The 21,621-nt window shown below is 47.7% G+C and overlaps 8 long non-coding RNA genes across 16 annotated transcripts; all 8 read left to right on the forward strand.

Moving 5' to 3' along the window:
- The first annotated feature begins 47 nt into the window (after positions 1 to 47).
- LOC143115970 (uncharacterized) lies at positions 48 to 1,115 on the forward strand. 2 transcript variants are annotated; one of them, XR_012985569.1, is made up of 4 exons: positions 48 to 191; positions 276 to 377; positions 463 to 525; positions 613 to 1,115. It is a non-coding gene; the product is annotated as an uncharacterized LOC143115970 (long non-coding RNA). The 2 variants fall into 2 exon arrangements; XR_012985563.1 differs by having other exon boundaries at positions 463 to 1,115.
- A 1,758-nt stretch (positions 1,116 to 2,873) lies between these two features.
- On the forward strand, positions 2,874 to 3,509 carry LOC143115986 (uncharacterized). 2 transcript variants are annotated; one of them, XR_012985586.1, is made up of 4 exons: positions 2,874 to 3,017; positions 3,102 to 3,203; positions 3,289 to 3,351; positions 3,439 to 3,509. It is a non-coding gene; the product is annotated as an uncharacterized LOC143115986 (long non-coding RNA). The 2 variants fall into 2 exon arrangements; XR_012985580.1 differs by having other exon boundaries at positions 3,289 to 3,489.
- Positions 3,510 to 5,690: 2,181 nt separating this feature from the next.
- On the forward strand, positions 5,691 to 6,758 carry LOC143116002 (uncharacterized). 2 transcript variants are annotated; one of them, XR_012985603.1, is made up of 4 exons: positions 5,691 to 5,834; positions 5,919 to 6,020; positions 6,106 to 6,168; positions 6,256 to 6,758. It is a non-coding gene; the product is annotated as an uncharacterized LOC143116002 (long non-coding RNA). The 2 variants fall into 2 exon arrangements; XR_012985597.1 differs by having other exon boundaries at positions 6,106 to 6,758.
- A 1,758-nt stretch (positions 6,759 to 8,516) lies between these two features.
- LOC143116018 (uncharacterized) lies at positions 8,517 to 9,152 on the forward strand. 2 transcript variants are annotated; one of them, XR_012985620.1, is made up of 4 exons: positions 8,517 to 8,660; positions 8,745 to 8,846; positions 8,932 to 8,994; positions 9,082 to 9,152. It is a non-coding gene; the product is annotated as an uncharacterized LOC143116018 (long non-coding RNA). The 2 variants fall into 2 exon arrangements; XR_012985614.1 differs by having other exon boundaries at positions 8,932 to 9,132.
- Positions 9,153 to 11,342: 2,190 nt separating this feature from the next.
- On the forward strand, positions 11,343 to 12,410 carry LOC143116034 (uncharacterized). Of its 2 annotated transcripts, XR_012985637.1 has the most exons (4): positions 11,343 to 11,486; positions 11,571 to 11,672; positions 11,758 to 11,820; positions 11,908 to 12,410. It is a non-coding gene; the product is annotated as an uncharacterized LOC143116034 (long non-coding RNA). The 2 variants fall into 2 exon arrangements; XR_012985631.1 differs by having other exon boundaries at positions 11,758 to 12,410.
- Positions 12,411 to 14,168: 1,758 nt separating this feature from the next.
- LOC143116050 (uncharacterized) lies at positions 14,169 to 14,804 on the forward strand. Of its 2 annotated transcripts, XR_012985654.1 has the most exons (4): positions 14,169 to 14,312; positions 14,397 to 14,498; positions 14,584 to 14,646; positions 14,734 to 14,804. It is a non-coding gene; the product is annotated as an uncharacterized LOC143116050 (long non-coding RNA). The 2 variants fall into 2 exon arrangements; XR_012985648.1 differs by having other exon boundaries at positions 14,584 to 14,784.
- Positions 14,805 to 16,994: 2,190 nt separating this feature from the next.
- LOC143116066 (uncharacterized) lies at positions 16,995 to 17,630 on the forward strand. 2 transcript variants are annotated; one of them, XR_012985671.1, is made up of 4 exons: positions 16,995 to 17,138; positions 17,223 to 17,324; positions 17,410 to 17,472; positions 17,560 to 17,630. It is a non-coding gene; the product is annotated as an uncharacterized LOC143116066 (long non-coding RNA). The 2 variants fall into 2 exon arrangements; XR_012985665.1 differs by having other exon boundaries at positions 17,410 to 17,610.
- Positions 17,631 to 19,820: 2,190 nt separating this feature from the next.
- LOC143116082 (uncharacterized) lies at positions 19,821 to 20,833 on the forward strand. Of its 2 annotated transcripts, XR_012985688.1 has the most exons (4): positions 19,821 to 19,964; positions 20,049 to 20,150; positions 20,236 to 20,298; positions 20,386 to 20,833. It is a non-coding gene; the product is annotated as an uncharacterized LOC143116082 (long non-coding RNA). The 2 variants fall into 2 exon arrangements; XR_012985682.1 differs by having other exon boundaries at positions 20,236 to 20,833.
- Positions 20,834 to 21,621: the final 788 nt, after the last annotated feature.

Genomic DNA, 21,621 nt, shown 5'->3' on the forward strand with positions numbered 1-21,621 from the left:
GTGGGGATTTCTGGTTTATGTGCCCACCTGCACTGGCAACCAGTGTGGCTTGTGTGACTGCAAGCGTGGTCACATGGGGCAGGTCACATGACTAACTAGGAAGTTATAAAGTTTGGTTTGTTGAGAGCTCACATTCTCTTGCTGCTTCCACCACTTGCTCTTTGTGACTGTTAAGGTCCCCTGTCATGCAGGTAATGAATATGATGTTCCATGCAGTGTGTGTGTGTGTGTGTGTTTGTAGAACTCAATTCTCATGACTTGTTTTAACTTATCAGGGTGAATGCTAGAACCATGTGTTTCACTCTTCATGGAGGACACTGAGGTGACTGCCTGATTTTAAGATTTATGAGTGCTGGGCTACAGACACTGATGCTCTGGTAATTTGTTTTATGTTTATGATCTTAGTTGTTTGTTTACATTGGTAGTTATAAATCAATTAACTATGTTTCTTTAAATCTGTAGCACTGGAATGTTCCTTTCTTCCTGTGTCACTGTGCTGTGGGGAGTAGTGAACGCTCTTGCAAAGTAGGCTTATATTTACTACATATGTCCATTGTGTAATTGTGTTGTGGAATGTATATGGTAACTAATATGTACCATTTCTTTTAAAAGGGACCAGGCCAGCCACTGTTTTACTGTTAGTTTTTGGGTTTGTTTGTTTGCTTTCATTTTGTTTGTCTTTTTGTTTGTTTGCATTGTCTCTCTATAACTGCTTGTGCTGGGAGCTGGCTGTTCTTCTTTTGTCCTATCATATAGGCTGTCTTTGTACAAGGCCGGATCCGCAACTCAGTACTGCTCCTTTCGGGTTGGGTGCCACATGGAGGGAGATATTTTCTTGGTGTGTACTGGTAAACAACACAGTGTGGTATTTTGTAGTGGTATCCTGTAGTGGTATTTACTTCTTGTGTTTGCAGTGCTTGCCGTGTTGCATTCTTTTGTGGTGCTGGGTTTGCTGTCTCTCTCTCTCCCTCTCTCACCAGGGCCCCTCTCCAAGACGGGAGCTGTGTGTGCTGACCCGACCTTATTAGCCTGAGGAGTCTCAGCCAGTTATCCCACGCAGTCTTTCTTACTTACATTCTGGATTGTATTTATACTATTTGTAATAAATTTGAGTATTTCGCATATGCCTTTTGTTAACTGTTCCTTTGTGGGGAAGGCCGAGAACCAGCCACGTTAGAGAGCTTATAGGTTTCTCCCGCCTGGGTTTAGGGGGTGGCGTAGTCAGAGTAGGTATTCTGCATGTCAGGTACCACATTTATGGCGTAGTCGGCAGGATGGTGACAGCCCCTCATGGTGAGCCATATCTTCAGCTTCTCCTGCCCATGTGTCTCCGCCAGGAAGTCTTGAATAGCCTCCATGACCAACATGGGCATCAGGGATCACGACGGACGATCGACCTGGTGAGGCAAAGATGTTACTGGCCCGGTATGGGAGCGGAAATAGAGAGATACTGCCAGAACTGTCAGCGTTGTGTTCTTTCAAAAGCTGTCCAGCCAAGGGTGAAGACATACCAGGGTGCTCTGTTAGCCAGCCGACCTTTAGATGTGCTTGCCATCGACTTCACAGTCCTCGACCCACCAACAGATGGTAAAGAAAATGTCCTGGTCATGACAGACGTCTTCTCTAAGTACACCCAGGCCATTCCAACTAAGGACCAGGGTGCCAGCACAGTGGCAAGGGTTTTGGTTGACTGCTGGTTCCACCGCTTTGGAGTGCCTAAGCGAATTCACTCTGACCAAGGAAGAAACTTTGAGAGTGCACTGATTGGGCAGCTGTGTAAACTATATGGAATTGAGAAGTCCAGAACAACAGCATACCACCCCCAAGGAAACGGCCAATGCGAAAGATTCAACAGGACACTTCACGACCTGCTCCGTTCACTGGTCCCTGAGAAGAAGCGTGCATGGCCGAAGTACATTTCCCAGTTGGTTTGGGCATACAACACCACAACTCACCGTTCTACGGGACATTCCCCCTACTTCTTGATGTTTGGGGTGCCTCCTCAGCTCCCCCTGGATTTTCTCTTGGGAGGAGATGCATCAGACCGATCAACAAGCTCTCCAGATGAATGGATCCTGCAGCACCAAGAACAGCTTCAGATGACCCGAGCCCTCGCCCGAAAGAACTTGGAGGAGGCGGCAGAGTACCGACAACAGAGCCATAATCAACACGTGTCTGATCCGGGATTTAAAGAAGGTCAGCTGGTATATTTGAAGGACCACCGCCACCATGGTCGGCACAAGATTCAGGATGTCTGGTCACCAGTACTTCACAAGGTTGTGAAAGCACCAACGGAGCCTGGTGGGCCCTATACAGTAACGCTGGCTGATGGAACTGGAAATGTAAGAAGAGTCAATCGATTTGAGATGCGGGCATCACATCTGGAAGCTGTGCCTTTGGTGCCTGAACTCCCTCAGCCCTCTTCAAGACCTAGTTGCCCAGAAATTGACTCCACCCACAGTGACGAGGACGTCTTAGTTTGGATAGATGAGAATAACCCTGAGCAGATGCATCCTCTACCACAGTCACCACTGTCAGCCTCTAATGAGACGCCATCAATAGACGAGTCGGAAATCGTTGGTGAGCTTAACCCCCCTCATGATGAGCAGGAAGCCCCCCAACTTAGGCGGACGCAGCGTCCGACAGCTGGACAACACTCAAACCCTCACAACCTCCCAAGATCTGCAGTGATGAGTGCCAGTTTCGGTGGGGTTGGGGCTGCTGCTCTTCTTGAGACTGAGGTTGGTGGCGATTAAGCCTAGGCCTCTAGTATGACGTTAAGTCGTCGGGACGACGACTCTTTTTGGAGGGGGTGTATGTGGGGATGTGGGGATTTCTGGTTTATGTGCCCACCTGCACTGGCAACCAGTGTGGCTTGTGTGACTGCAAGCGTGGTCACATGGGGCAGGTCACATGACTAACTAGGAAGTTATAAAGTTTGGTTTGTTGAGAGCTCACATTCTCTTGCTGCTTCCACCACTTGCTCTTTGTGACTGTTAAGGTCCCCTGTCATGCAGGTAATGAATATGATGTTCCATGCAGTGTGTGTGTGTGTGTGTGTTTGTAGAACTCAATTCTCATGACTTGTTTTAACTTATCAGGGTGAATGCTAGAACCATGTGTTTCACTCTTCATGGAGGACACTGAGGTGACTGCCTGATTTTAAGATTTATGAGTGCTGGGCTACAGACACTGATGCTCTGGTAATTTGTTTTATGTTTATGATCTTAGTTGTTTGTTTACATTGGTAGTTATAAATCAATTAACTATGTTTCTTTAAATCTGTAGCACTGGAATGTTCCTTTCTTCCTGTGTCACTGTGCTGTGGGGAGTAGTGAACGCTCTTGCAAAGTAGGCTTATATTTACTACATATGTCCATTGTGTAATTGTGTTGTGGAATGTATATGGTAACTAATATGTACCATTTCTTTTAAAAGGGACCAGGCCAGCCACTGTTTTACTGTTAGTTTTTGGGTTTGTTTGTTTGCTTTCATTTTGTTTGTCTTTTTGATTGTTTGCATTGTCTCTCTATAACTGCTTGTGCTGGGAGCTGGCTGTTCTTCTTTTGTCCTATCATATAGGCTGTCTTTGTACAAGGCCGGATCCGCAACTCAGTACTGCTCCTTTCGGGTTGGGTGCCACATGGAGGGAGATATTTTCTTGGTGTGTACTGGTAAACAACACAGTGTGGTATTTTGTAGTGGTATCCTGTAGTGGTATTTACTTCTTGTGTTTGCAGTGCTTGCCGTGTTGCATTCTTTTGTGGTGCTGGGTTTGCTGTCTCTCTCTCTCCCTCTCTCACCAGGGCCCCTCTCCAAGACGGGAGCTGTGTGTGCTGACCCGACCTTATTAGCCTGAGGAGTCTCAGCCAGTTATCCCACGCAGTCTTTCTTACTTACATTCTGGATTGTATTTATACTATTTGTAATAAATTTGAGTATTTCGCATATGCCTTTTGTTAACTGTTCCTTTGTGGGGAAGGCCGAGAACCAGCCACGTTAGAGAGCTTATAGGTTTCTCCCGCCTGGGTTTAGGGGGTGGCGTAGTCAGAGTAGGTATTCTGCATGTCAGGTACCACATTTATGGCGTAGTCGGCAGGATGGTGACAGCCCCTCATGGTGAGCCATATCTTCAGCTTCTCCTGCCCATGTGTCTCCGCCAGGAAGTCTTGAATAGCCTCCATGACCAACATGGGCATCAGGGATCGATCGACCTGGTGAGGCAAAGATGTTACTGGCCCGGTATGGGAGCGGAAATAGAGAGATACTGCCAGAACTGTCAGCGTTGTGTTCTTTCAAAAGCTGTCCAGCCAAGGGTGAAGACTTACCAGGGTGCTCTGTTAGCCAGCCGACCTTTAGATGTGCTTGCCATCGACTTCACAGTCCTCGACCCACCAACAGATGGTAAAGAAAATGTCCTGGTCATGACCGACGTCTTCTCTAAGTACACCCAGGCCATTCCAACTAAGGACCAGGGTGCCAGCACAGTGGCAAGGGTTTTGGTTGACTGCTGGTTCCACCGCTTTGGAGTGCCTAAGCGAATTCACTCTGACCAAGGAAGAAACTTTGAGAGTGCACTGATTGGGCAGCTGTGTAAACTATATGGAATTGAGAAGTCCAGAACAACAGCATACCACCCCCAAGGAAACGGCCAATGCGAAAGATTCAACAGGACACTTCACGACCTGCTCCGTTCACTGGTCCCTGAGAAGAAGCGTGCATGGCCGAAGTACATTTCCCAGTTGGTTTGGGCATACAACACCACAACTCACCGTTCTACGGGACATTCCCCCTACTTCTTGATGTTTGGGGTGCCTCCTCAGCTCCCCCTGGATTTTCTCTTGGGAGGAGATGCATCAGACCGATCAACAAGCTCTCCAGATGAATGGATCCTGCAGCACCAAGAACAGCTTCAGATGACCCGAGCCCTCGCCCGAAAGAACTTGGAGGAGGCGGCAGAGTACCGACAACAGAGCCATAATCAACACGTGTCTGATCCGGGATTTAAAGAAGGTCAGCTGGTATATTTGAAGGACCACCGCCACCATGGTCGGCACAAGATTCAGGATGTCTGGTCACCAGTACTTCACAAGGTTGTGAAAGCACCAACGGAGCCTGGTGGGCCCTATACAGTAACGCTGGCTGATGGAACTGGAAATGTAAGAAGAGTCAATCGATTTGAGATGCGGGCATCACATCTGGAAGCTGTGCCTTTGGTGCCTGAACTCCCTCAGCCCTCTTCAAGACCTAGTTGCCCAGAAATTGACTCCACCCACAGTGACGAGGACGTCTTAGTTTGGATAGATGAGAATAACCCTGAGCAGATGCATCCTCTACCACAGTCACCACTGTCAGCCTCTAATGAGACGCCATCAATAGACGAGTCGGAAATCGTTGGTGAGCTTAACCCCCCTCATGATGAGCAGGAAGCCCCCCAACTTAGGCGGACGCAGCGTCCGACAGCTGGACAACACTCAAACCCTCACAACCTCCCAAGATCTGCAGTGATGAGTGCCAGTTTCGGTGGGGTTGGGGCTGCTGCTCTTCTTGAGACTGAGGTTGGTGGCGATTAAGCCTAGGCCTCTAGTATGACGTTAAGTCGTCGGGACGACGACTCTTTTTGGAGGGGGTGTATGTGGGGATGTGGGGATTTCTGGTTTATGTGCCCACCTGCACTGGCAACCAGTGTGGCTTGTGTGACTGCAAGCGTGGTCACATGGGGCAGGTCACATGACTAACTAGGAAGTTATAAAGTTTGGTTTGTTGAGAGCTCACATTCTCTTGCTGCTTCCACCACTTGCTCTTTGTGACTGTTAAGGTCCCCTGTCATGCAGGTAATGAATATGATGTTCCATGCAGTGTGTGTGTGTGTGTGTGTTTGTAGAACTCAATTCTCATGACTTGTTTTAACTTATCAGGGTGAATGCTAGAACCATGTGTTTCACTCTTCATGGAGGACACTGAGGTGACTGCCTGATTTTAAGATTTATGAGTGCTGGGCTACAGACACTGATGCTCTGGTAATTTGTTTTATGTTTATGATCTTAGTTGTTTGTTTACATTGGTAGTTATAAATCAATTAACTATGTTTCTTTAAATCTGTAGCACTGGAATGTTCCTTTCTTCCTGTGTCACTGTGCTGTGGGGAGTAGTGAACGCTCTTGCAAAGTAGGCTTATATTTACTACATATGTCCATTGTGTAATTGTGTTGTGGAATGTATATGGTAACTAATATGTACCATTTCTTTTAAAAGGGACCAGGCCAGCCACTGTTTTACTGTTAGTTTTTGGGTTTGTTTGTTTGCTTTCATTTTGTTTGTCTTTTTGTTTGTTTGCATTGTCTCTCTATAACTGCTTGTGCTGGGAGCTGGCTGTTCTTCTTTTGTCCTATCATATAGGCTGTCTTTGTACAAGGCCGGATCCGCAACTCAGTACTGCTCCTTTCGGGTTGGGTGCCACATGGAGGGAGATATTTTCTTGGTGTGTACTGGTAAACAACACAGTGTGGTATTTTGTAGTGGTATCCTGTAGTGGTATTTACTTCTTGTGTTTGCAGTGCTTGCCGTGTTGCATTCTTTTGTGGTGCTGGGTTTGCTGTCTCTCTCTCTCCCTCTCTCACCAGGGCCCCTCTCCAAGACGGGAGCTGTGTGTGCTGACCCGACCTTATTAGCCTGAGGAGTCTCAGCCAGTTATCCCACGCAGTCTTTCTTACTTACATTCTGGATTGTATTTATACTATTTGTAATAAATTTGAGTATTTCGCATATGCCTTTTGTTAACTGTTCCTTTGTGGGGAAGGCCGAGAACCAGCCACGTTAGAGAGCTTATAGGTTTCTCCCGCCTGGGTTTAGGGGGTGGCGTAGTCAGAGTAGGTATTCTGCATGTCAGGTACCACATTTATGGCGTAGTCGGCAGGATGGTGACAGCCCCTCATGGTGAGCCATATCTTCAGCTTCTCCTGCCCATGTGTCTCCGCCAGGAAGTCTTGAATAGCCTCCATGACCAACATGGGCATCAGGGATCACGACGGACGATCGACCTGGTGAGGCAAAGATGTTACTGGCCCGGTATGGGAGCGGAAATAGAGAGATACTGCCAGAACTGTCAGCGTTGTGTTCTTTCAAAAGCTGTCCAGCCAAGGGTGAAGACTTACCAGGGTGCTCTGTTAGCCAGCCGACCTTTAGATGTGCTTGCCATCGACTTCACAGTCCTCGACCCACCAACAGATGGTAAAGAAAATGTCCTGGTCATGACAGACGTCTTCTCTAAGTACACCCAGGCCATTCCAACTAAGGACCAGGGTGCCAGCACAGTGGCAAGGGTTTTGGTTGACTGCTGGTTCCACCGCTTTGGAGTGCCTAAGCGAATTCACTCTGACCAAGGAAGAAACTTTGAGAGTGCACTGATTGGGCAGCTGTGTAAACTATATGGAATTGAGAAGTCCAGAACAACAGCATACCACCCCCAAGGAAACGGCCAATGCGAAAGATTCAACAGGACACTTCACGACCTGCTCCGTTCACTGGTCCCTGAGAAGAAGCGTGCATGGCCGAAGTACATTTCCCAGTTGGTTTGGGCATACAACACCACAACTCACCGTTCTACGGGACATTCCCCCTACTTCTTGATGTTTGGGGTGCCTCCTCAGCTCCCCCTGGATTTTCTCTTGGGAGGAGATGCATCAGACCGATCAACAAGCTCTCCAGATGAATGGATCCTGCAGCACCAAGAACAGCTTCAGATGACCCGAGCCCTCGCCCGAAAGAACTTGGAGGAGGCGGCAGAGTACCGACAACAGAGCCATAATCAACACGTGTCTGATCCGGGATTTAAAGAAGGTCAGCTGGTATATTTGAAGGACCACCGCCACCATGGTCGGCACAAGATTCAGGATGTCTGGTCACCAGTACTTCACAAGGTTGTGAAAGCACCAACGGAGCCTGGTGGGCCCTATACAGTAACGCTGGCTGATGGAACTGGAAATGTAAGAAGAGTCAATCGATTTGAGATGCGGGCATCACATCTGGAAGCTGTGCCTTTGGTGCCTGAACTCCCTCAGCCCTCTTCAAGACCTAGTTGCCCAGAAATTGACTCCACCCACAGTGACGAGGACGTCTTAGTTTGGATAGATGAGAATAACCCTGAGCAGATGCATCCTCTACCACAGTCACCACTGTCAGCCTCTAATGAGACGCCATCAATAGACGAGTCGGAAATCGTTGGTGAGCTTAACCCCCCTCATGATGAGCAGGAAGCCCCCCAACTTAGGCGGACGCAGCGTCCGACAGCTGGACAACACTCAAACCCTCACAACCTCCCAAGATCTGCAGTGATGAGTGCCAGTTTCGGTGGGGTTGGGGCTGCTGCTCTTCTTGAGACTGAGGTTGGTGGCGATTAAGCCTAGGCCTCTAGTATGACGTTAAGTCGTCGGGACGACGACTCTTTTTGGAGGGGGTGTATGTGGGGATGTGGGGATTTCTGGTTTATGTGCCCACCTGCACTGGCAACCAGTGTGGCTTGTGTGACTGCAAGCGTGGTCACATGGGGCAGGTCACATGACTAACTAGGAAGTTATAAAGTTTGGTTTGTTGAGAGCTCACATTCTCTTGCTGCTTCCACCACTTGCTCTTTGTGACTGTTAAGGTCCCCTGTCATGCAGGTAATGAATATGATGTTCCATGCAGTGTGTGTGTGTGTGTGTGTTTGTAGAACTCAATTCTCATGACTTGTTTTAACTTATCAGGGTGAATGCTAGAACCATGTGTTTCACTCTTCATGGAGGACACTGAGGTGACTGCCTGATTTTAAGATTTATGAGTGCTGGGCTACAGACACTGATGCTCTGGTAATTTGTTTTATGTTTATGATCTTAGTTGTTTGTTTACATTGGTAGTTATAAATCAATTAACTATGTTTCTTTAAATCTGTAGCACTGGAATGTTCCTTTCTTCCTGTGTCACTGTGCTGTGGGGAGTAGTGAACGCTCTTGCAAAGTAGGCTTATATTTACTACATATGTCCATTGTGTAATTGTGTTGTGGAATGTATATGGTAACTAATATGTACCATTTCTTTTAAAAGGGACCAGGCCAGCCACTGTTTTACTGTTAGTTTTTGGGTTTGTTTGTTTGCTTTCATTTTGTTTGTCTTTTTGATTGTTTGCATTGTCTCTCTATAACTGCTTGTGCTGGGAGCTGGCTGTTCTTCTTTTGTCCTATCATATAGGCTGTCTTTGTACAAGGCCGGATCCGCAACTCAGTACTGCTCCTTTCGGGTTGGGTGCCACATGGAGGGAGATATTTTCTTGGTGTGTACTGGTAAACAACACAGTGTGGTATTTTGTAGTGGTATCCTGTAGTGGTATTTACTTCTTGTGTTTGCAGTGCTTGCCGTGTTGCATTCTTTTGTGGTGCTGGGTTTGCTGTCTCTCTCTCTCCCTCTCTCACCAGGGCCCCTCTCCAAGACGGGAGCTGTGTGTGCTGACCCGACCTTATTAGCCTGAGGAGTCTCAGCCAGTTATCCCACGCAGTCTTTCTTACTTACATTCTGGATTGTATTTATACTATTTGTAATAAATTTGAGTATTTCGCATATGCCTTTTGTTAACTGTTCCTTTGTGGGGAAGGCCGAGAACCAGCCACGTTAGAGAGCTTATAGGTTTCTCCCGCCTGGGTTTAGGGGGTGGCGTAGTCAGAGTAGGTATTCTGCATGTCAGGTACCACATTTATGGCGTAGTCGGCAGGATGGTGACAGCCCCTCATGGTGAGCCATATCTTCAGCTTCTCCTGCCCATGTGTCTCCGCCAGGAAGTCTTGAATAGCCTCCATGACCAACATGGGCATCAGGGATCACGACGGACGATCGACCTGGTGAGGCAAAGATGTTACTGGCCCGGTATGGGAGCGGAAATAGAGAGATACTGCCAGAACTGTCAGCGTTGTGTTCTTTCAAAAGCTGTCCAGCCAAGGGTGAAGACTTACCAGGGTGCTCTGTTAGCCAGCCGACCTTTAGATGTGCTTGCCATCGACTTCACAGTCCTCGACCCACCAACAGATGGTAAAGAAAATGTCCTGGTCATGACAGACGTCTTCTCTAAGTACACCCAGGCCATTCCAACTAAGGACCAGGGTGCCAGCACAGTGGCAAGGGTTTTGGTTGACTGCTGGTTCCACCGCTTTGGAGTGCCTAAGCGAATTCACTCTGACCAAGGAAGAAACTTTGAGAGTGCACTGATTGGGCAGCTGTGTAAACTATATGGAATTGAGAAGTCCAGAACAACAGCATACCACCCCCAAGGAAACGGCCAATGCGAAAGATTCAACAGGACACTTCACGACCTGCTCCGTTCACTGGTCCCTGAGAAGAAGCGTGCATGGCCGAAGTACATTTCCCAGTTGGTTTGGGCATACAACACCACAACTCACCGTTCTACGGGACATTCCCCCTACTTCTTGATGTTTGGGGTGCCTCCTCAGCTCCCCCTGGATTTTCTCTTGGGAGGAGATGCATCAGACCGATCAACAAGCTCTCCAGATGAATGGATCCTGCAGCACCAAGAACAGCTTCAGATGACCCGAGCCCTCGCCCGAAAGAACTTGGAGGAGGCGGCAGAGTACCGACAACAGAGCCATAATCAACACGTGTCTGATCCGGGATTTAAAGAAGGTCAGCTGGTATATTTGAAGGACCACCGCCACCATGGTCGGCACAAGATTCAGGATGTCTGGTCACCAGTACTTCACAAGGTTGTGAAAGCACCAACGGAGCCTGGTGGGCCCTATACAGTAACGCTGGCTGATGGAACTGGAAATGTAAGAAGAGTCAATCGATTTGAGATGCGGGCATCACATCTGGAAGCTGTGCCTTTGGTGCCTGAACTCCCTCAGCCCTCTTCAAGACCTAGTTGCCCAGAAATTGACTCCACCCACAGTGACGAGGACGTCTTAGTTTGGATAGATGAGAATAACCCTGAGCAGATGCATCCTCTACCACAGTCACCACTGTCAGCCTCTAATGAGACGCCATCAATAGACGAGTCGGAAATCGTTGGTGAGCTTAACCCCCCTCATGATGAGCAGGAAGCCCCCCAACTTAGGCGGACGCAGCGTCCGACAGCTGGACAACACTCAAACCCTCACAACCTCCCAAGATCTGCAGTGATGAGTGCCAGTTTCGGTGGGGTTGGGGCTGCTGCTCTTCTTGAGACTGAGGTTGGTGGCGATTAAGCCTAGGCCTCTAGTATGACGTTAAGTCGTCGGGACGACGACTCTTTTTGGAGGGGGTGTATGTGGGGATGTGGGGATTTCTGGTTTATGTGCCCACCTGCACTGGCAACCAGTGTGGCTTGTGTGACTGCAAGCGTGGTCACATGGGGCAGGTCACATGACTAACTAGGAAGTTATAAAGTTTGGTTTGTTGAGAGCTCACATTCTCTTGCTGCTTCCACCACTTGCTCTTTGTGACTGTTAAGGTCCCCTGTCATGCAGGTAATGAATATGATGTTCCATGCAGTGTGTGTGTGTGTGTGTGTTTGTAGAACTCAATTCTCATGACTTGTTTTAACTTATCAGGGTGAATGCTAGAACCATGTGTTTCACTCTTCATGGAGGACACTGAGGTGACTGCCTGATTTTAAGATTTATGAGTGCTGGGCTACAGACACTGATGCTCTGGTAATTTGTTTTATGTTTATGATCTTAGTTGTTTGTTTACATTGGTAGTTATAAATCAATTAACTATGTTTCTTTAAATCTGTAGCACTGGAATGTTCCTTTCTTCCTGTGTCACTGTGCTGTGGGGAGTAGTGAACGCTCTTGCAAAGTAGGCTTATATTTACTACATATGTCCATTGTGTAATTGTGTTGTGGAATGTATATGGTAACTAATATGTACCATTTCTTTTAAAAGGGACCAGGCCAGCCACTGTTTTACTGTTAGTTTTTGGGTTTGTTTGTTTGCTTTCATTTTGTTTGTCTTTTTGTTTGTTTGCATTGTCTCTCTATAACTGCTTGTGCTGGGAGCTGGCTGTTCTTCTTTTGTCCTATCATATAGGCTGTCTTTGTACAAGGCCGGATCCGCAACTCAGTACTGCTCCTTTCGGGTTGGGTGCCACATGGAGGGAGATATTTTCTTGGTGTGTACTGGTAAACAACACAGTGTGGTATTTTGTAGTGGTATCCTGTAGTGGTATTTACTTCTTGTGTTTGCAGTGCTTGCCGTGTTGCATTCTTTTGTGGTGCTGGGTTTGCTGTCTCTCTCTCTCCCTCTCTCACCAGGGCCCCTCTCCAAGACGGGAGCTGTGTGTGCTGACCCGACCTTATTAGCCTGAGGAGTCTCAGCCAGTTATCCCACGCAGTCTTTCTTACTTACATTCTGGATTGTATTTATACTATTTGTAATAAATTTGAGTATTTCGCATATGCCTTTTGTTAACTGTTCCTTTGTGGGGAAGGCCGAGAACCAGCCACGTTAGAGAGCTTATAGGTTTCTCCCGCCTGGGTTTAGGGGGTGGCGTAGTCAGAGTAGGTATTCTGCATGTCAGGTACCACATTTATGGCGTAGTCGGCAGGATGGTGACAGCCCCTCATGGTGAGCCATATCTTCAGCTTCTCCTGCCCATGTGTCTCCGCCAGGAAGTCTTGAATAGCCTCCATGACCAACATGGGCATCAGGGATCACGACGGACGATCGACCTGGTGAGGCAAAGATGTTACTGGCCCGGTATGGGAGCGGAAATAGAGAGATACTGCCAGAACTGTCAGCGTTGTGTTCTTTCAAAAGCTGTCCAGCCAAGGGTGAAGACTTACCAGGGTGCTCTGTTAGCCAGCCGACCTTTAGATGTGCTTGCCATCGACTTCACAGTCCTCGACCCACCAACAGATGGTAAAGAAAATGTCCTGGTCATGACAGACGTCTTCTCTAAGTACACCCAGGCCATTCCAACTAAGGACCAGGGTGCCAGCACAGTGGCAAGGGTTTTGGTTGACTGCTGGTTCCACCGCTTTGGAGTGCCTAAGCGAATTCACTCTGACCAAGGAAGAAACTTTGAGAGTGCACTGATTGGGCAGCTGTGTAAACTATATGGAATTGAGAAGTCCAGAACAACAGCATACCACCCCCAAGGAAACGGCCAATGCGAAAGATTCAACAGGACACTTCACGACCTGCTCCGTTCACTGGTCCCTGAGAAGAAGCGTGCATGGCCGAAGTACATTTCCCAGTTGGTTTGGGCATACAACACCACAACTCACCGTTCTACGGGACATTCCCCCTACTTCTTGATGTTTGGGGTGCCTCCTCAGCTCCCCCTGGATTTTCTCTTGGGAGGAGATGCATCAGACCGATCAACAAGCTCTCCAGATGAATGGATCCTGCAGCACCAAGAACAGCTTCAGATGACCCGAGCCCTCGCCCGAAAGAACTTGGAGGAGGCGGCAGAGTACCGACAACAGAGCCATAATCAACACGTGTCTGATCCGGGATTTAAAGAAGGTCAGCTGGTATATTTGAAGGACCACCGCCACCATGGTCGGCACAAGATTCAGGATGTCTGGTCACCAGTACTTCACAAGGTTGTGAAAGCACCAACGGAGCCTGGTGGGCCCTATACAGTAACGCTGGCTGATGGAACTGGAAATGTAAGAAGAGTCAATCGATTTGAGATGCGGGCATCACATCTGGAAGCTGTGCCTTTGGTGCCTGAACTCCCTCAGCCCTCTTCAAGACCTAGTTGCCCAGAAATTGACTCCACCCACAGTGACGAGGACGTCTTAGTTTGGATAGATGAGAATAACCCTGAGCAGATGCATCCTCTACCACAGTCACCACTGTCAGCCTCTAATGAGACGCCATCAATAGACGAGTCGGAAATCGTTGGTGAGCTTAACCCCCCTCATGATGAGCAGGAAGCCCCCCAACTTAGGCGGACGCAGCGTCCGACAGCTGGACAACACTCAAACCCTCACAACCTCCCAAGATCTGCAGTGATGAGTGCCAGTTTCGGTGGGGTTGGGGCTGCTGCTCTTCTTGAGACTGAGGTTGGTGGCGATTAAGCCTAGGCCTCTAGTATGACGTTAAGTCGTCGGGACGACGACTCTTTTTGGAGGGGGTGTATGTGGGGATGTGGGGATTTCTGGTTTATGTGCCCACCTGCACTGGCAACCAGTGTGGCTTGTGTGACTGCAAGCGTGGTCACATGGGGCAGGTCACATGACTAACTAGGAAGTTATAAAGTTTGGTTTGTTGAGAGCTCACATTCTCTTGCTGCTTCCACCACTTGCTCTTTGTGACTGTTAAGGTCCCCTGTCATGCAGGTAATGAATATGATGTTCCATGCAGTGTGTGTGTGTGTGTGTGTTTGTAGAACTCAATTCTCATGACTTGTTTTAACTTATCAGGGTGAATGCTAGAACCATGTGTTTCACTCTTCATGGAGGACACTGAGGTGACTGCCTGATTTTAAGATTTATGAGTGCTGGGCTACAGACACTGATGCTCTGGTAATTTGTTTTATGTTTATGATCTTAGTTGTTTGTTTACATTGGTAGTTATAAATCAATTAACTATGTTTCTTTAAATCTGTAGCACTGGAATGTTCCTTTCTTCCTGTGTCACTGTGCTGTGGGGAGTAGTGAACGCTCTTGCAAAGTAGGCTTATATTTACTACATATGTCCATTGTGTAATTGTGTTGTGGAATGTATATGGTAACTAATATGTACCATTTCTTTTAAAAGGGACCAGGCCAGCCACTGTTTTACTGTTAGTTTTTGGGTTTGTTTGTTTGCTTTCATTTTGTTTGTCTTTTTGATTGTTTGCATTGTCTCTCTATAACTGCTTGTGCTGGGAGCTGGCTGTTCTTCTTTTGTCCTATCATATAGGCTGTCTTTGTACAAGGCCGGATCCGCAACTCAGTACTGCTCCTTTCGGGTTGGGTGCCACATGGAGGGAGATATTTTCTTGGTGTGTACTGGTAAACAACACAGTGTGGTATTTTGTAGTGGTATCCTGTAGTGGTATTTACTTCTTGTGTTTGCAGTGCTTGCCGTGTTGCATTCTTTTGTGGTGCTGGGTTTGCTGTCTCTCTCTCTCCCTCTCTCACCAGGGCCCCTCTCCAAGACGGGAGCTGTGTGTGCTGACCCGACCTTATTAGCCTGAGGAGTCTCAGCCAGTTATCCCACGCAGTCTTTCTTACTTACATTCTGGATTGTATTTATACTATTTGTAATAAATTTGAGTATTTCGCATATGCCTTTTGTTAACTGTTCCTTTGTGGGGAAGGCCGAGAACCAGCCACGTTAGAGAGCTTATAGGTTTCTCCCGCCTGGGTTTAGGGGGTGGCGTAGTCAGAGTAGGTATTCTGCATGTCAGGTACCACATTTATGGCGTAGTCGGCAGGATGGTGACAGCCCCTCATGGTGAGCCATATCTTCAGCTTCTCCTGCCCATGTGTCTCCGCCAGGAAGTCTTGAATAGCCTCCATGACCAACATGGGCATCAGGGATCACGACGGACGATCGACCTGGTGAGGCAAAGATGTTACTGGCCCGGTATGGGAGCGGAAATAGAGAGATACTGCCAGAACTGTCAGCGTTGTGTTCTTTCAAAAGCTGTCCAGCCAAGGGTGAAGACTTACCAGGGTGCTCTGTTAGCCAGCCGACCTTTAGATGTGCTTGCCATCGACTTCACAGTCCTCGACCCACCAACAGATGGTAAAGAAAATGTCCTGGTCATGACAGACGTCTTCTCTAAGTACACCCAGGCCATTCCAACTAAGGACCAGGGTGCCAGCACAGTGGCAAGGGTTTTGGTTGACTGCTGGTTCCACCGCTTTGGAGTGCCTAAGCGAATTCACTCTGACCAAGGAAGAAACTTTGAGAGTGCACTGATTGGGCAGCTGTGTAAACTATATGGAATTGAGAAGTCCAGAACAACAGCATACCACCCCCAAGGAAACGGCCAATGCGAAAGATTCAACAGGACACTTCACGACCTGCTCCGTTCACTGGTCCCTGAGAAGAAGCGTGCATGGCCGAAGTACATTTCCCAGTTGGTTTGGGCATACAACACCACAACTCACCGTTCTACGGGACATTCCCCCTACTTCTTGATGTTTGGGGTGCCTCCTCAGCTCCCCCTGGATTTTCTCTTGGGAGGAGATGCATCAGACCGATCAACAAGCTCTCCAGATGAATGGATCCTGCAGCACCAAGAACAGCTTCAGATGACCCGAGCCCTCGCCCGAAAGAACTTGGAGGAGGCGGCAGAGTACCGACAACAGAGCCATAATCAACACGTGTCTGATCCGGGATTTAAAGAAGGTCAGCTGGTATATTTGAAGGACCACCGCCACCATGGTCGGCACAAGATTCAGGATGTCTGGTCACCAGTACTTCACAAGGTTGTGAAAGCACCAACGGAGCCTGGTGGGCCCTATACAGTAACGCTGGCTGATGGAACTGGAAATGTAAGAAGAGTCAATCGATTTGAGATGCGGGCATCACATCTGGAAGCTGTGCCTTTGGTGCCTGAACTCCCTCAGCCCTCTTCAAGACCTAGTTGCCCAGAAATTGACTCCACCCACAGTGACGAGGACGTCTTAGTTTGGATAGATGAGAATAACCCTGAGCAGATGCATCCTCTACCACAGTCACCACTGTCAGCCTCTAATGAGACGCCATCAATAGACGAGTCGGAAATCGTTGGTGAGCTTAACCCCCCTCATGATGAGCAGGAAGCCCCCCAACTTAGGCGGACGCAGCGTCCGACAGCTGGACAACACTCAAACCCTCACAACCTCCCAAGATCTGCAGTGATGAGTGCCAGTTTCGGTGGGGTTGGGGCTGCTGCTCTTCTTGAGACTGAGGTTGGTGGCGATTAAGCCTAGGCCTCTAGTATGACGTTAAGTCGTCGGGACGACGACTCTTTTTGGAGGGGGTGTATGTGGGGATGTGGGGATTTCTGGTTTATGTGCCCACCTGCACTGGCAACCAGTGTGGCTTGTGTGACTGCAAGCGTGGTCACATGGGGCAGGTCACATGACTAACTAGGAAGTTATAAAGTTTGGTTTGTTGAGAGCTCACATTCTCTTGCTGCTTCCACCACTTGCTCTTTGTGACTGTTAAGGTCCCCTGTCATGCAGGTAATGAATATGATGTTCCATGCAGTGTGTGTGTGTGTGTGTGTTTGTAGAACTCAATTCTCATGACTTGTTTTAACTTATCAGGGTGAATGCTAGAACCATGTGTTTCACTCTTCATGGAGGACACTGAGGTGACTGCCTGATTTTAAGATTTATGAGTGCTGGGCTACAGACACTGATGCTCTGGTAATTTGTTTTATGTTTATGATCTTAGTTGTTTGTTTTCATTGGTAGTTATAAATCAATTAACTATGTTTCTTTAAATCTGTAGCACTGGAATGTTCCTTTCTTCCTGTGTCACTGTGCTGTGGGGAGTAGTGAACGCTCTTGCAAAGTAGGCTTATATTTACTACATATGTCCATTGTGTAATTGTGTTGTGGAATGTATATGGTAACTAATATGTACCATTTCTTTTAAAAGGGACCAGGCCAGCCACTGTTTTACTGTTAGTTTTTGGGTTTGTTTGTTTGCTTTCATTTTGTTTGTCTTTTTGATTGTTTGCATTGTCTCTCTATAACTGCTTGTGCTGGGAGCTGGCTGTTCTTCTTTTGTCCTATCATATAGGCTGTCTTTGTACAAGGCCGGATCCGCAACTCAGTACTGCTCCTTTCGGGTTGGGTGCCACATGGAGGGAGATATTTTCTTGGTGTGTACTGGTAAACAACACAGTGTGGTATTTTGTAGTGGTATCCTGTAGTGGTATTTACTTCTTGTGTTTGCAGTGCTTGCCGTGTTGCATTCTTTTGTGGTGCTGGGTTTGCTGTCTCTCTCTCTCCCTCTCTCACCAGGGCCCCTCTCCAAGACGGGAGCTGTGTGTGCTGACCCGACCTTATTAGCCTGAGGAGTCTCAGCCAGTTATCCCACGCAGTCTTTCTTACTTACATTCTGGATTGTATTTATACTATTTGTAATAAATTTGAGTATTTCGCATATGCCTTTTGTTAACTGTTCCTTTGTGGGGAAGGCCGAGAACCAGCCACGTTAGAGAGCTTATAGGTTTCTCCCGCCTGGGTTTAGGGGGTGGCGTAGTCAGAGTAGGTATTCTGCATGTCAGGTACCACATTTATGGCGTAGTCGGCAGGATGGTGACAGCCCCTCATGGTGAGCCATATCTTCAGCTTCTCCTGCCCATGTGTCTCCGCCAGGAAGTCTTGAATAGCCTCCATGACCAACATGGGCATCAGGGATCACGACGGACGATCGACCTGGTGAGGCAAAGATGTTACTGGCCCGGTATGGGAGCGGAAATAGAGAGATACTGCCAGAACTGTCAGCGTTGTGTTCTTTCAAAAGCTGTCCAGCCAAGGGTGAAGACTTACCAGGGTGCTCTGTTAGCCAGCCGACCTTTAGATGTGCTTGCCATCGACTTCACAGTCCTCGACCCACCAACAGATGGTAAAGAAAATGTCCTGGTCATGACAGACGTCTTCTCTAAGTACACCCAGGCCATTCCAACTAAGGACCAGGGTGCCAGCACAGTGGCAAGGGTTTTGGTTGACTGCTGGTTCCACCGCTTTGGAGTGCCTAAGCGAATTCACTCTGACCAAGGAAGAAACTTTGAGAGTGCACTGATTGGGCAGCTGTGTAAACTATATGGAATTGAGAAGTCCAGAACAACAGCATACCACCCCCAAGGAAACGGCCAATGCGAAAGATTCAACAGGACACTTCACGACCTGCTCCGTTCACTGGTCCCTGAGAAGAAGCGTGCATGGCCGAAGTACATTTCCCAGTTGGTTTGGGCATACAACACCACAACTCACCGTTCTACGGGACATTCCCCCTACTTCTTGATGTTTGGGGTGCCTCCTCAGCTCCCCCTGGATTTTCTCTTGGGAGGAGATGCATCAGACCGATCAACAAGCTCTCCAGATGAATGGATCCTGCAGCACCAAGAACAGCTTCAGATGACCCGAGCCCTCGCCCGAAAGAACTTGGAGGAGGCGGCAGAGTACCGACAACAGAGCCATAATCAACACGTGTCTGATCCGGGATTTAAAGAAGGTCAGCTGGTATATTTGAAGGACCACCGCCACCATGGTCGGCACAAGATTCAGGATGTCTGGTCACCAGTACTTCACAAGGTTGTGAAAGCACCAACGGAGCCTGGTGGGCCCTATACAGTAACGCTGGCTGATGGAACTGGAAATGTAAGAAGAGTCAATCGATTTGAGATGCGGGCATCACATCTGGAAGCTGTGCCTTTGGTGCCTGAACTCCCTCAGCCCTCTTCAAGACCTAGTTGCCCAGAAATTGACTCCACCCACAGTGACGAGGACGTCTTAGTTTGGATAGATGAGAATAACCCTGAGCAGATGCATCCTCTACCACAGTCACCACTGTCAGCCTCTAATGAGACGCCATCAATAGACGAGTCGGAAATCGTTGGTGAGCTTAACCCCCCTCATGATGAGCAGGAAGCCCCCCAACTTAGGCGGACGCAGCGTCCGACAGCTGGACAACACTCAAACCCTCACAACCTCCCAAGATCTGCAGTGATGAGTGCCAGTTTCGGTGGGGTTGGGGCTGCTGCTCTTCTTGAGACTGAGGTTGGTGGCGATTAAGCCTAGGCCTCTAGTATGACGTTAAGTCGTCGGGACGACGACTCTTTTTGGAGGGGGTGTATGTGGGGATGTGGGGATTTCTGGTTTATGTGCCCACCTGCACTGGCAACCAGTGTGGCTTGTGTGACTGCAAGCGTGGTCACATGGGGCAGGTCACATGACTAACTAGGAAGTTATAAAGTTTGGTTTGTTGAGAGCTCACATTCTCTTGCTGCTTCCACCACTTGCTCTTTGTGACTGTTAAGGTCCCCTGTCATGCAGGTAATGAATATGATGTTCCATGCAGTGTGTGTGTGTGTGTGTGTTTGTAGAACTCAATTCTCATGACTTGTTTTAACTTATCAGGGTGAATGCTAGAACCATGTGTTTCACTCTTCATGGAGGACACTGAGGTGACTGCCTGATTTTAAGATTTATGAGTGCTGGGCTACAGACACTGATGCTCTGGTAATTTGTTTTATGTTTATGATCTTAGTTGTTTGTTTACATTGGTAGTTATAAATCAATTAACTATGTTTCTTTAAATCTGTAGCACTGGAATGTTCCTTTCTTCCTGTGTCACTGTGCTGTGGGGAGTAGTGAACGCTCTTGCAAAGTAGGCTTATATTTACTACATATGTCCATTGTGTAATTGTGTTGTGGAATGTATATGGTAACTAATATGTACCATTTCTTTTAAAAGGGACCAGGCCAGCCACTGTTTTACTGTTAGTTTTTGGGTTTGTTTGTTTGCTTTCATTTTGTTTGTCTTTTTGTTTGTTTGCATTGTCTCTCTATAACTGCTTGTGCTGGGAGCTGGCTGTTCTTCTTTTGTCCTATCATATAGGCTGTCTTTGTACAAGGCCGGATCCGCAACTCAGTACTGCTCCTTTCGGGTTGGGTGCCACATGGAGGGAGATATTTTCTTGGTGTGTACTGGTAAACAACACAGTGTGGTATTTTGTAGTGGTATCCTGTAGTGGTATTTACTTCTTGTGTTTGCAGTGCTTGCCGTGTTGCATTCTTTTGTGGTGCTGGGTTTGCTGTCTCTCTCTCTCCCTCTCTCACCAGGGCCCCTCTCCAAGACGGGAGCTGTGTGTGCTGACCCGACCTTATTAGCCTGAGGAGTCTCAGCCAGTTATCCCACGCAGTCTTTCTTACTTACATTCTGGATTGTATTTATACTATTTGTAATAAATTTGAGTATTTCGCATATGCCTTTTGTTAACTGTTCCTTTGTGGGGAAGGCCAAGAACCAGCCACGTTAGAGAGCTTATAGGTTTCTCCCGCCTGGGTTTAGGGGGTGGCGTAGTCAGAGTAGGTATTCTGCATGTCAGGTACCACACTAGCCTTCATTTTTTTATCTTAATTCATTTTTGTCTTATTCAGGCGTTACAGAACTTTCATCACAAATAAAGAAACGACAATTTAATTAGTTTGTTTGTACTTAAATTAACGTAAGCCTAGGCTAGAATGGAGCAAATCCTCCTGGGAATGGGGAATGTGTTTCAATGAACCGATTGTAGGTCAAGGGCCGTCAGAATTTTCCCGGTGGATTTTAGTGCCCCACTCTGCCCCTGCACAGATACACACACACACACACACACAGATAGATAGATACACACACACACACGAACACACACACAGATAGATAGATCCACACAAAGACACAGACACACACAGACACAGATAGATAGATAGACAGACACAAACACACAGACACACACACACACACAGATAGGTAGATAGACACACACACTCACACACACACACACAGACTCACCCACACACACACACACACAGATAGATAAATCCACACACAGACAAAGACACAGACACAGATAGATAGATAGACAGACACAAACACACAGACACACACACACACACAGATAGATAGATACACACACACACACACACACACACACAGATAGATAGATCC

Source organism: Alosa pseudoharengus, unplaced genomic scaffold (genome assembly GCF_046254945.1).
Source record: "Alosa pseudoharengus isolate Yale_2024_CS ecotype anadromous, Long Island Sound unplaced genomic scaffold, YU_APseudo_1.1 YU_APseudo_1.1_scf_11, whole genome shotgun sequence".
Taxonomy (NCBI): Eukaryota; Metazoa; Chordata; class Actinopteri; order Clupeiformes; family Clupeidae; genus Alosa; species Alosa pseudoharengus.